The sequence below is a fragment of the Schistocerca serialis genome, chromosome 2 (genome assembly GCF_023864345.2).
Source record: "Schistocerca serialis cubense isolate TAMUIC-IGC-003099 chromosome 2, iqSchSeri2.2, whole genome shotgun sequence".
Taxonomy (NCBI): domain Eukaryota; kingdom Metazoa; phylum Arthropoda; class Insecta; order Orthoptera; family Acrididae; genus Schistocerca; species Schistocerca serialis.
Window position 1 is genome coordinate 291066147 of NC_064639.1, and position 13875 is coordinate 291080021.

The 13875-nt window shown below is 43.5% G+C and overlaps 1 pseudogene; it reads left to right on the forward strand.

Moving 5' to 3' along the window:
• The first annotated feature begins 631 nt into the window (after positions 1-631).
• Positions 632-749, forward strand: LOC126458879 (5S ribosomal RNA; annotated as a pseudogene).
• Positions 750-13875: the final 13126 nt, after the last annotated feature.

The window sequence follows — 13875 nt, forward strand, 5'->3', positions numbered from 1 at the left end:
TACGAAAATTAAACTGAGTCCAAGAATTAAACGTAAAGTAACAGAAGATTTACTAGTCAAGATTAAAGACTTGCCTGCAAGAGTGTGGGGTACATATTTCCATCTTCGCTGTCTGCACAGCACCTATTGCTACTGCCGGTCTTCCGGTATGGTAGCCATGTAAGAAAGCAAAATTATCACCTACAGTACCTAAGAAGAGATTTAACTGGACCGTTCTTCTGCTGTACGAAAATTCCCTCACGTGGCCAATAGGGCCGGAGAAGCCATTCAAACGCTTGGCCGGTGAGTGCAACCACATCGCCCCTATTCTCCCTACTTGGCGCCTCCTGATTTCTGTCTGTTCCAGTCTCTCTCGAAAGCATTACTTAGTGCATCGCTCAGTAACGACGTGCAGATGAAGGCTTGGCTGGACGATTTCTTGTAATCGAAAGCAGGCGATTTCTACCGCTGAGGGATTGAACAGCTTTTTGAACGTTAGGAAGAAGTTTTAATCAACGAAGAATGCATTACTGACAGATTTGTTGATCATACTGTTATTCTCGTGGAAGCGTAAAAGTCAAAAGTGGTTGTTCTTTCATGCAAAAATTCTGTTTGGATCTAATCATTTTTACACCTCTGTACATATAAATTTGGCAACGGCCTTGCCGCAGTGGATACACCGGTTCCCGTGAGATCACCGAAGTTAAGCGGTGTCGGGCGTGGTCGGCACTTGGATGGGTGACCATCCAGGCCGCCATGCGCTGTTGCCATTTTTCGGGGTGCACTCAGCCTCGTGATGCCAATTCAGGAGCTACTCGACCGGCTTCGGTCAAGAATACCATCATAACGACCGGGACAGCGGTGTGCACTACGCCCTCCTATCCGCATTCTCCACTGAGGATGACACGGCTGTCGGGTGGTCCCGGTAGGCCACTCTTGGTCTGAAGACGTACATATAAATTTAGAATCTTGTTGCCGAGAACAGAAATTCATTAACCAATGTTGTATCGACATCCTGTGCGACTCTCGGGATAAAAGAAGAATTGTCACACTGTAACATTTGGAAAACGAAACACTCCGCGTGCTTCGGAAGCTATTTGAAGGCATCAAGCGAAAAAAAGTATGATACCTGTATTATTGCCCATTCGATACATCGGTTTTCAACGACCACTTCACTGTTGGAAACTGGCTTTTCCAGAGTAGGAATTTTTATGCTAATACGCCTCTCTGTGGCAATTCAGCGTACTCGCGAATAGCGCAGTGCAAACGACATTGGTTTTTTTCTGACGGCGAAAGAAAGAGTGATAGAGTAGGAGAATGAGAGCGAGAGGTTTTACGTGGTGATACGTGGGTGGGGGCAGAGAGAGAGAGAGAGAGAGAGAGAGAGAGAGAGAGAGAGAGATAGAGAGAGATAGAGCGAGAGAGAGAGAGAGAGAGAGAGAGAGAGAGAGAGTTGCGGGCTGGCGTGGCCTACTGAATATGTATTTTCCGTGAATTAAGTTGATTACTCCACTGAGGTTGTGCGAGCGGGAGCCGTTCCCATCACGCAGAACTCTGTACATGGCCACAGCGAGCGGGTCTAACAGCGAAATTAATGTCGCTCGTTAAGGGAGCGTAATGGAACAGCATTTGTCAGATGCGGGGGACATAATTGGTTCAATATTCGCAAGGTATGAGTTCGTTTAAAGTTACGATTTTTGCGGCGAATTTCTCGCGTTCTTCCTTGATGGCTTGTTATAGTGAACCATGAAATGTTGTGGCATGTCGTCTCACTGTTGACTGTCATCTCAGTATCACTGCGCTCACGTATTGTGAAATGTGATAATATAACCGGAAGCAGGACCGTATTAGCGCAGGCAGTGAAGGTATTCCTTGCTAAAAGAAGTCTGATAGTGTGAAATCTATGGAACTGAATCATGGATTGCGAGAAAATCGGAAAAACGGGGAATCGAATAGATTAAATATGGTGCTAAGATGGTCAATGTTTAGTGGACTGCTGAGAAATTTGATAGTCCTCCGCAGAATCGACAAGGAAAGTAATACAGTCGACTCTTACTAATTCGAACCTCGACAGATCGAATTTATCCGAAAGCCTGAATAATTGACTTGCTTTAAGAAAAAACTCGCCAACTCGACGAAATTATGTGTGTTTTTGGCACACTTAGTACACCGAAGCGGTTGGCGAGCCACGAGGCTAAAAAAATTCTATAGTTTGGAATTGCAGCTCTCTAACATTGGGCAGTTCGAAGATTTCTTTAACTGTTTCGATATTACAAACAATCGTGTCGGAGGAACATCCGCAACTCAGCATTATACCAAAAGTTGAAAATACCGCTACAGTTGTAAGGTTCTTTTATTTAACACACGACCAGTTTTGAGTTGTTATACGCACATCTTCAGGTGTCGTAACTCGGTGCTGTGACCCCGAACGTCGATACTTAAAAATGCTGCTTTTCATTCAGAAGAGAAAAATAAAAGTTACTTGAGCTTTTCACTTGTGTCTCTCCACGTATAAGCGACATGTAGTGCTTTTTTTAAGGGTCAATAATGTGTTGAAGTGGAAGGTCAGATATTAAATTTTACGTAAGTAGATAAGCCACAAACATCAGCTACCAAACCACAAAAGAAAACTAAACCCAGCAACTGTACAAGCTAAAAAAACCAAGGTAAAGGGAACACACAGCCAAATAAAACATCAAAAGCGCAGAGACTGATTGGAAAAGAGTCAATGGCCCTAAAAGAAATGAAATTTACCAAAATTGACGAGCTAACAGGTAGGCAAGCGGGTCTCCAGGATTGGACCCTCACAATGCTAGTTTCTCGTACAGAAAATAGAAACGAATCACAGTTCACTCGATCTGTCAAAACCAGCCTTAGAAATAAATGATAACATCATACAGACAATCGTGCTAAAGCCGGAGTGTTCCGTAATCTACTGGAAAAATTACACAGTCACACACGAAATCCTAATTTCGACATTAACTCACGAAGACATAGTAGTATGTGAATTATCCTCGCTACTCGAAAAGTAACACAGGCTTTGGTCAGCCACTAGTACAGGGATTTACAGAGTTAGCTTTAAAAATAAACATACCTCTTGAGAATGACGGTATCGGTAGACAAATCATAAACTACTCCCAACACAAGGCTTCTCCAACACATTAAAAACTTTATTCGGAGTCTTAAAACAAAAGAAGCCCCTCGGAAATGGAAGCAAGGGAAAATTAGGATGATTCTGAGAGCTGACAAGCAGATAAAATCCCATCTATAAAAGACAGACTACCATGCTCCCAGAGAAAATCTTCGAAACCATCATTAACCACATACTGCAACAACATGAGGAAAACAGCAGTATCATGCCACTGAGAAGCTGGATTTAGTTAATCAGCAAAGCAACGGAATATTCAACATGACAGACGCATCTGCACCACTCATCTTTGACGTCGATCTCGACACTACTAAGGTATGGCTTGCTGGGCTGCTGTTTAAAATGTCAAGTTTCAGCTTCCCACGCTAAGTTGTTCAATTAATAGCACACGTATGTGTCAGGAAATTATAGGCGGAGTTTATGACCAACTGCCGACATGCTGCACGTCAAATACAGGGATGTCTCAGCAAGAAGTCACATCACTATTACTAAGGTCTACGTAACTTATTCAGCCGGCATTCCTAGACCAAGGTCCAAGTGACACAAACCGACGCTTGGGGCGTCAATGTGAGACAGGCGATAGAAGTACCACAACTGCAAGGCTTGTATACATGACTTACGGGGCGTCAAGCTGAGAGAGAGGCACAGAAGTGCAAGAGTTGCATACAACGCATATCACAATTAGTAGCGAAAATTTATGGGTGGTGAAAGTGTTCGAGGGAAATACAGTATGTCGCTTGTGAGAAAAAATGTTCTCTAACCGGTCCTGCCTAGACCTCGATGGTGGAATGAAGGTATAGCCTTGGATGATACCGCAAATTGGAAGTTATGACCTAATTCTACAAAAAGCCACGTAATATTCCTCCGAGACCGACCCTTTACTGTGCTAGGAACGCAACAACCATAAGGACTAAAGATTCGACTGTGAGGACAAGAAACCAGCCCAGAGGCACAGGTAAAACATATCGGAGTATTTCTAGACGAAGTATTTAACTGGCAAGGAAACATGCCTGAGCCGGCCGGAGTGGCCCAGCGGTTCTAGGCGCTACAGTCTGGAACCGCGCGACCGCTGCGGTCGCAGGTTCGAATCCTGCCTCGGGCATGGATGTGTGTGATGTCCTTAGGTTACTTAGGTTTAAGTAGTTCTAAGTTCTAGGGAACTGATGACCTTAGAAGTTAAGTCCCATAGTGCACAGAGCCATTTGAACCATTTTTGAACACGCCTGATAAATAGGAAAAGCAGCGAACACACCCAACGCAGGAGGATGCGTGAAATACGCCAGGGGACGAAAGTCGTGGGATAGCTATAAGCACATATACAGATGGCGTTAGTATGGCATACGCAAGGTATACAAAGACGCTGGATTGGCGGAGGTGTTATTTATCGGGTGGTGTGAAAAGTTAGCTGACGTAATTACGGTCGCACGACGGGAACTGACAGTCTCTGAACGCAGAATGGTAGCTGGAGCAAGACGCAAGGGTTCTTCCATTTCGAAAATGGTTAGTAAATTCAGTATTTCAAGATCCACAGTGTCAAGAATGTATCGAGAACACAAAATTTCAGCCACTAGCTCTCACCACAGAAAACATAGTGACCGACGACCTTCGCTTAACGACCGAGAGCAGCGACGTTTGCACAGAGCTGTCAGTGCTAACAGGCAAGCGTTTGCTAACATCACGACCTACGCTGCGGCGCCTCTCCTGTGCTGATGACCATGTTGGTTGGACCCCAGACGACAGGAAAATCAAGGACTCGTCAGATGAGTCTCGCGCTCTGTTGATATACACTCCTGGAAATGGAAAAAAGAACACATTGACACCGATGTGTCAGACCCACCATACTTACTCCGGACACTGCGAGAGGGCTGTACAAGCAATGATCACACGCACGGCACAGCGGACACACCAGGAACCGCGGTGTTGGCCGTCGAATGGCGCTAGCTGCGCAGCATTTGTGCACCGCCGCCGTCAGTGTCAGCCAGTTTGCCGTGGCATACGGAGCTCCATCGCAGTCTTTAACACTGGTAGCAAGCCGCGACAGCGTGGACGTGAACCGTATGTGCAGTTGACGGACTTTGAGCGAGGGCGTATAGTGGGCATGCGGGAGGCCGGGTGGACGTACCGCCGAATTGCTCAACACGTGGGGCGTGAGGTCTCCACAGTGCATCGATGTTGTCGCCAGTGGTCGGCGGAAGGTGCACGTGCCCGTCGACCTGGGACCGGACCGCAGCGACGCACGGATGCACGCCAAGACCGTAGGATCCTACGCAGTGCCGTAGGGGACCGCACCGCCACTTCCCAGCAAATTAGGGACACTGTTGCTCCTGGGGTATCGGCGAGTACCATTCGCAACCGTCTCCATGAAGCTGGGCTACGGTCCCGCACACCGTTAGGCCGTCTTCCGCTCACGCCCCAACATCGTGCAGCCCCCCTCCAGTGGTGTCGCGACAGGCGTGAATGGAGGGACGAATGGAGACGTGTCGTCTTCAGCGATGAGAGTCGCTTCTGCCTTGGTGCCAATGATGGTCGTATGCGTGTTTGGCGCCGTTCAGGTGAGGGCCACAATCAGGACTGCATACGACCGAGGCGCACAGGGCCAACACCCGGCATCATGGTGTGGGGAGCGATCTCCTACACTGGCCGTACACCACTGGTGATCGTCGAGGGGACACTGAATAGAGCACGGTACATCCAGACCGTCATCGAACCCATCGTTCTACCATTCCTAGACCGGCAAGGGAACTTGCTGTTCCAACAGGACAATGCACGTCCGCATGTATCCCGTGCCACCCAACGTGCTCTAGAAGGTGTAAGTCAACTACCCTGGCCAGCAAGATCTCCGGATCTGTCCCCCATTGAGCATGTTTGGGACTGGATGAAGCGTCGTCTCACGCGGTCTGCACGTCCAGCACGAACGCTGGTCCAACTGAGGCGCCAGGTGAAAATGGCATGGCAAGCCGTTCCACAGGACTACATCCAGCTTCTCTACGATCGTCTCCATGGGAGAATAGCAGCCTGCATTGCTGCGAAAGGTGGATATACACTGTACTAGTGCCGATATTGTGCATGCTCTGTTGCCTGTGTCTATGTGCCTGTGGTTCTGTCAGTGTGATCATGTGATGTATCTGACCCCAGGAATGTGTCAATAAAGTTTCCCCTTCCTGGGACAATGAATTCACGGTGTTCTTATTTCAATTTCCAGGAGTGTAGTTGATATGGTAGTGTTCGAGTGTGGGGTTCGAGTTCGGCTCAGACCCGACGAAGCTATGGCCCCAATTTGTTAACAGGGCTCTGGCCAGACGGTGGTGGTGCCACAATCGTGTGGGCTGTGTTTACATGGACCGTATTCTCTATTCAGCTGAGCCGTTGACTGACTGTAAACTTTTATTTTCGGCTACGTGGAGATCATTTTCAGCCATTCATGGACTCCATGTTCACTTACAACGATGGAATTTTAATAGATGACAACGCCTATGTCATCGGGCCACAAATATTCCGCGATTGGTTTCAAGAACGTTCTGGATAATTCCATGGAAAGTGTTGGCCACACAGATCGCCCGACATGAATCCTTTCGAACATTTATGGGACGTTATGGAGAAGTCAGTTGGTGCACAAAATCCAGCACCGGTAACAATTTCGCAATTATGCAGGGCTACAGAGACAGCCATGGCTCAATATTTATGCAGGGGACTTCATACGACTTGTTGAGTCTGTGCCACGTCAAGTTGCTGCAGTACGCCGGGTAAAAGGAGGTCCAGCACGATATTAGGGGGTATCACTTGACCTTTGTCACCTTAGTGTGTACGACACGTGGCGCCAACCAACCGGTTTCCCTCTACACATACAAAATTTTCGTCCACCCTACACTTGAATATGTAATGCAAGCATGGATTATGTCACTCACTCAAACCAAGGAGATTATGTCTACAGACAGGAGGACGTTGCGAATCGCTGGTAACGTAGCAACGACTTCCCAACTGACTTTCAACATGAAGCCCTCAACAAAAAATAAATAAATACGGCGCAGAAATAAAAAATAATGCACCGGATTTGGGTTCAATATATTGCTGCACACCGGCCCCACAAAATTTACCTTTCAAAACGAATCCACAGCGCTCAAGTATCCACGCTTCAAGTACATATACCCCACACGTCATTTTGGGAGGTACGTATGAATTTTTTAACCAGTTACTCTTGAAAAACGAAGAAACCACAGAGATTTTTATTGTGATAATTATATCTACCAGAATATGGAATGATCTAGCATAAAAATAACAAATACTGCAGCTATAAGAAGAATATGGAAACAACACGACAAAAGACATTTTCGAGGATACGGTCGGCTACAGGTAAATAAAAAGATGCAAAGTGCCGGGTCATCAGGCTATCAGTCCCAGTTGAGGTGTCTTTTTTAAAGCCGTAAGCTGAATACCGTGATTCAGCAGTAAGAATATGATATCGTACTGGAACTAGCATAAGAAATTCACAAAAATCAAATAAGACCCATATTTGAAAATAGTGGTTGAAAAGGGTTCCGCCCATCATCAGCTCTCTCTCTCTACTTCCCTCACAGATGGGGGGAGAAAAGAAACCTCGGCTTCTGGTCCGTTCGCACAGGAGACACTTTCTCGTAACATCCTTGACTGTATGAATGCCATCACAAATAAGTAATTAAATTGGCTTTAGAATGATGACGCACGTTTCTTTCACAGCATAACCTGCTCTCTTACGAGATCGTCTTTTCGCGCGGTTGTTACAAAGTATATCAACAATTTAGATCACTTCACAAAGGACAATTTTTACCCTAAGTTTATTCTGTGGGTATTAGGACAGCAACTGTGACGTGTAGAGCAATAATAATGATACGTTCAGCTGTATGTATTATTGATCTACGACCGGTTTGAGTGATCCAATTATCCAATTAACCATCTTCAGATATCTAGATTAAAAAAAAGAGTTATCTCAGCATACATTTGAAGCCACGTCTGAGGCATTGTACAACATGACTAGCGAATAAGTGCTCAATAGCATCTCAATGTTAACAGCTATGTTTACCCTATTGAATTAAAGCTGTTTTTTCTAAATTTCTACTCTACACTGAAAACCTTTTGCCCATTAAAACGACGAAATACCTTATGTAAGATAAGCTGCATTTAACCTGTTCGATAAGAGATTCGTTACACTGTAGATACTCTCTTTGATGCGTTTACAGTTTTAATATTGTTCACTATACATGCTTATATGCAACGAAAACTATTTCAGTCTAATACACTTAACATATCATCATTTAATACGTAAATATAGGTATTATAATTATTTTGTATAAATGATATGTTTCCCTTATAAGGTATCTAAAGTTGGTGAATTGTATCACCGACACCGGTCGTAAATAATAAAAAAAACTTGTAATTAAATGTATCCAAGGTTCTCGGGTGTCCACCCGGATCCGATCGTCGAAGTTCCACGATATTTCGGCGGATAACCGTTCCGCCATCATCAGGTGGTGCTGGATCCGATCGTCGAAGTTCCACGATATTTCGGCGGATAACCGTTCCGCTATCATCAGGTGGTGCTGTCCCTTCGACGATCGGATCCGGCTGGACACCCGGAAAGCCTCAAATCACATATTATAATTAAAGTTATCCCAGAGACATTTAAATCCCGTATTTATGTGCGATAATCATCGAAACAGAAGAAAGGAATTAAAATTTGTACCAAGGCCGGGACTAGAACCCTAGTCTTCTTGTTTGTAGGCTGAAGTGCTATAGAACCAAAGCACTATGGTGAACATTGCTACACAAACTATGCAAATCGAATGCCCTCCCCAACACAAACTTCAATTCATATCTTTAGCTTATTTTCCCCTTACATCGTCACTATTGCTAGTGCAAGTTAAAGTCATAAATTTATTGTTCATGAGCGAAATTTACTTCTCGAGAAATATAGAAAACGAAATTCCGTTATACTTATCTACCCGTAACATATTATTATTAGAACTAAATACGGTTTTTAGTGAAAGTGTGAATTTATTTTTTCGGTTCGTTACGTTTATTCCGTGTTACGCACAAATGATACAGAGTGTCTGTCGGTGAAAGGCTGTGCCTTGCTCATGACGTGGGTTCGGGCAGTGATTGATGGACGTATTAATTGATTACTCATTTCTGCAGCACTTAATTACAGAAGAGTAATGGGGCAACACTACATTTTTCGTTCAAAACCGACACTGACAGTAGACGCCGAGGAAAATTTTGGCGCCTTGTTATCACGGTTACACGCAACGGGTGTTTGTATTGCATTCTCGTAGTCTGCGTGGATGATGTATGTGATTTTTTTCTATGCGTAGTAGCACATATGTGTTAAATCTTATACTAGGTTTGGTTTGCACTGTTTCTGGAGCCTACCTCTATTACAGAACCGCAAGAACCTCGTATCACCTTTGCTTGCAGTTTCGTGATGCTTACAGAAATGTACCTTTGGGCTAGCGGGTTGGAGTAGTCCAATGATTAGAATATCAATGTACATTTACGATCATATGGGGTATCACATGAAATCTGTGACTAGACTAAGGACACGGCACGTTGCACTGTATGGAGTGTCGTCGATAGATCTACAGGCAACTACAGGCGTGCCCCAGAGAAGTGCGTGCGGTTCGTTTAAAATGGTTGGTTGGTTGTTTCGGGGAAGGAGACCAGACGGCGAGGTCATCGGTCTCATCGGATTAGGGAAGGACGGGGAAGGAAGTCGGCCGTGCCCTTTGAAAGGAACCATCCCGGCATTTGCCTGGAGCGATTTAGGGTTTAAAATGGTAATGATGTGTCAGACGACGTGATAACCTCATACGTTTAGCGGATGATACTCATCGATAATTAAATACCGCTTGACAAAATCTTGCATACATTTTCAGTCATACGTGGATAAAGTTTAAAAGTGGTAAAAAGGTTACCAACTAGCTTTACATTTTAAGAAATGAAAATTATGTAATTTACAAAACATAAAAGACATAGTACCTTATGACAACAATAATTCTAATAATACACAGTTGGACTGAGTCATCACATAGATAAACTTGGGCGTACAAACTGTGGAATTAAGTAGTGCGCCGATCCCATAGGATCAGCCGGAGACAAAGCAGACAGCAGACTTCGATTAATCGTTATGATATTGTTGGAATGCAGTCAGTTTATGAGGGATACTGCTAACAAAACAGCTGTGCAATCAATTCTAGAACGCTGCTCAAGTGTGTGGCATCCATATCAAATATTTCTAATTTCGATGTATAAAAGGCAGTGACTGACTGAGTCACTTACTCACCGAATCTTCATCGCCCATCCCATATTGCTAACGACAGAAACTTGAAATTTGGAGAGGGTGTTCGTCTTATGCTGTAGGCATCATTTAAGAAGAGATTTTTTTGAAATTCCACACCAGAGGAGGTGAAATAGTAAATGAAATGTATTTTGAAAATTACTTGTTATTACGGCAAGTTTGATGTTAAACCTACTAAAATTTGTATTTGGTTTCTCGATCAGAAGTAAAGCAATACGTGTTCCAGCTTTTTTGGAATTTCAATCCCTAAGGGTGCAAAAGAATGCGTAAAAGTTCTTTTGAAAATAAAAATTGCTGAAGAACTACTAAAGTATTTTTAAAGCTACGTGTATGAAAATTGGTGTATGACTTCTCGGTTAAAAACAAAAGAAAAAACTTTGTGTTTCAGTGCTTCTGGAAATTCAACCTCCCAAGGGAATAAAACAGAAATTGGAAAGTTTCATGACATTGTTTCATTATGAAAGTATTTTCAAATTTGTATTCGGCTTCTCTTGAGCTGTGTCTGCTTACATCCTTGCTTACTGGCACCGGGTGGCGGTTCGGCCGCCTATTAGTGGAGGCCTTGATTATAGTTTCTTGGAGCGGTCGTTGACCACATGGGCAGGCAGTCGGTCGCAGTGGGGGAGAGAAAGACAGGAAGAAACATGTGACGTACAATGAGCTGTTCACGGAGCTTAATCGGCGCATGATTTTGTAAGCAGCAGGTGGTTGGTAGATTTGTGTTGCTCGGCAATATTTGGGCCTAATGTCGACACAGACAGCTCACCTTGGATTAAGGAGGCTTAGTTGCTGATATGGGTGTTGGAGTGCTGTTCATTTTTTGGTGCCATTTGTTCTGTCCTTTAAGGTAAGAAACTCGTTAGTTGACTGACATTTGTGCCTCCGTGCTGAAGTAGTTCCCATTATACTGAGTTGCCTATGTTCTCCATTACTCTGTGTCAAGTGTTAAATTTATCTTTTCGTTCTTCTGTTTGAAATAATCTGAGTGCCATATTTGATGTATTTTAAAATTGCTTTTACCAGATACTTGTTCAATGTCTGTTCATCTTGTCGGGTCTGAAATCAACTGTCACATGTTCTAGGCCGCCAAGTGTATTAGGGACCACTGAGGTCGAAATTAAGTCTTATTTGTATTGGAAGTTGTTGCTTCCGTGACTGATGTTGTTGTTGTTGTGGTCTTCAGTCCAGAGACTGGTTGGATGCAGCTCTCCATGCTACTCTGTCCTGTGCCAGCCTCTTCATTTCTCAGTACCTACTGCAACCTACATCCTTCTGAATCTGTTTAGTGTATTCATCTCTTGGTCTCCCTCTACTATTTTTATCCTCCACCTTGCCCTCCAATACTAAACTGGTGATCCCTTGATGCCTCAGAATATATCCTACCAACCGATCCCTTCTTCTAGTCAAGTTGTGCCACAAATTTCTCTTCTCCGCAGTTCTATTCAATTTCTCCTCATTAGTTATGTGATCTACACATCTAATCTTCACCATTCTTCTGTAGCACCACATTTCGAAAGCTTCTATTCTATTCTTGTCTGAACTATTTATCCTCCACGTTTCACTTCCATACATGGCTACACTCCACAAAAACACTTTCAGAAACGACTTACTGACACTTAAATCAGCACTCGATATTAACAATATTCTCTTCTTCAGAAACGCTTTCCTTGCCATTGCCAGTCTACATTATATATCCTCTCTACTTCGACCATCATCAGTTATTTCGTTCCCCAAATAGCAAAACTCATTTACTACTTTAAGCGTCTCATTTCCTAATCTAATTCTCTCAGCAACACCCGATTTAATTCGACTACATTCCATTATCCTCGTTTTGCTTTTGTTGATGATCATCTTAATTCCTCCTTTCAAGAGACTGTTCATTCCGTTCAGCTGCTCTTCCAGATCCTTTGCTGACAGAATTACAATGTCATGGATTTTAATTCCTACTCCGAATTTTTCTTTTGTTTCCTTTACTGCTTGCTCAATATACAGATTGAATAACATCGGGAAGAGACTACAACCCAGTCTCACTCCCTCCCCAACCACTGCTTCCCTTTCATGCACCTCGACTCTTATAGCTGCCATCTGGTTTCTGTACAAATTGTAAATAGCCTTTCGCTCCCTGTATCTTACGCCTGCCACCTTCAGAAGTTTAAAGAGAGTATTCCAGTCAACATAGTCAAAAGCTTTCTCTAAGTCTACAAATGCTAGAAACGTAGGTTTGCCTTTCCTTAATCTATTTTCTAAGATAAGTCGTAGGGTCAGTATTGCCTCACGTGTTCCAACATTTCTACGGAATCCAAACTGATCTTCCCCGATATCGACTTCTACCAGTTTTTCATTCGTCTGTAAAGAATTCGTGTTAGTATTTTGCAGCCGTGGCTTATTAAACTGATAGTTCGGTAATTTTCACATCGGTCAACACCTGCTTTCCTTGGGATTGGAATTATTATATCCTTCTTGAATTCTGAGGGTATTTCGCCTGTTTCATACATCTTGCTCTCCAGAAGGTAGAGTTTTGTGAGGGGTGGCTTTCCCAAGGCTATCAGTAGTTCAAATGGAATGTTGTCTACTCCCGGGGCCTTGTTCCGACTGACGTCTTTCAGTGCTCTGTCAAACTCTTCACGCAGTATCATATCTCCAATTTCATCTTCATCTACATCCTCTTCCATTTTCATAATATTGTCCTCAAGTACATCGTCCTTGTATAGACACTCTATATTCTCCTTCAAACTTTCTGATTTCCCTTCTTTACATAGAAGAGTGTTTCCATCTGAGCTCTTGATATTCATTCAAGTGGTTCTCTTTTCTCCAAAGGTCTCTTTAATTTTCCTGTAGGCAGTATCTATCTTACCCCTAGTGATATACGCCTCTATATACTTACATTTGTCCTCTGGCCATCCCTGCTTAGCCATTTTGCACTTCCTGTCGATATCATTTTTGAGACGTTTGTATTCCTTTTTGCCTACTTCATTTACTGTATTTTTATATTTTCTCCTTTCATCAATTAAATTCAATATTTCTTCTGTTATCCAAGGATTTCTACTAGCCCTCGTCTTTTTACCTGCGTGATCCTCTGCTGCCTTCACTATTTCATCTCTCAAAGCTACCCTTTCTTCCTCTACCGTATTTATTTCCCCCATTCCTGTCAATTGTTCGCTTATGCTCTCCATGAAACTCTGTACAACCTCTGGTTTATTCAGTTTATCCAGGTCCCATCTCCTTAAATTCACACCTTTTTGCAGTTTCTTCAGTTTTAATCTACAGTTCAAACCTTAGATTGTGGTCAGAGTCCACATCTGCCCCTGGAAATGTCTTACAATTTAAAACCTTGTTCCCAAATCTCTGTCTTACCATTATACAATCTATCTGAAACCTTCCAGTATCTCCAGGCTTCTTCCATGTATACAACCTTCTTTCA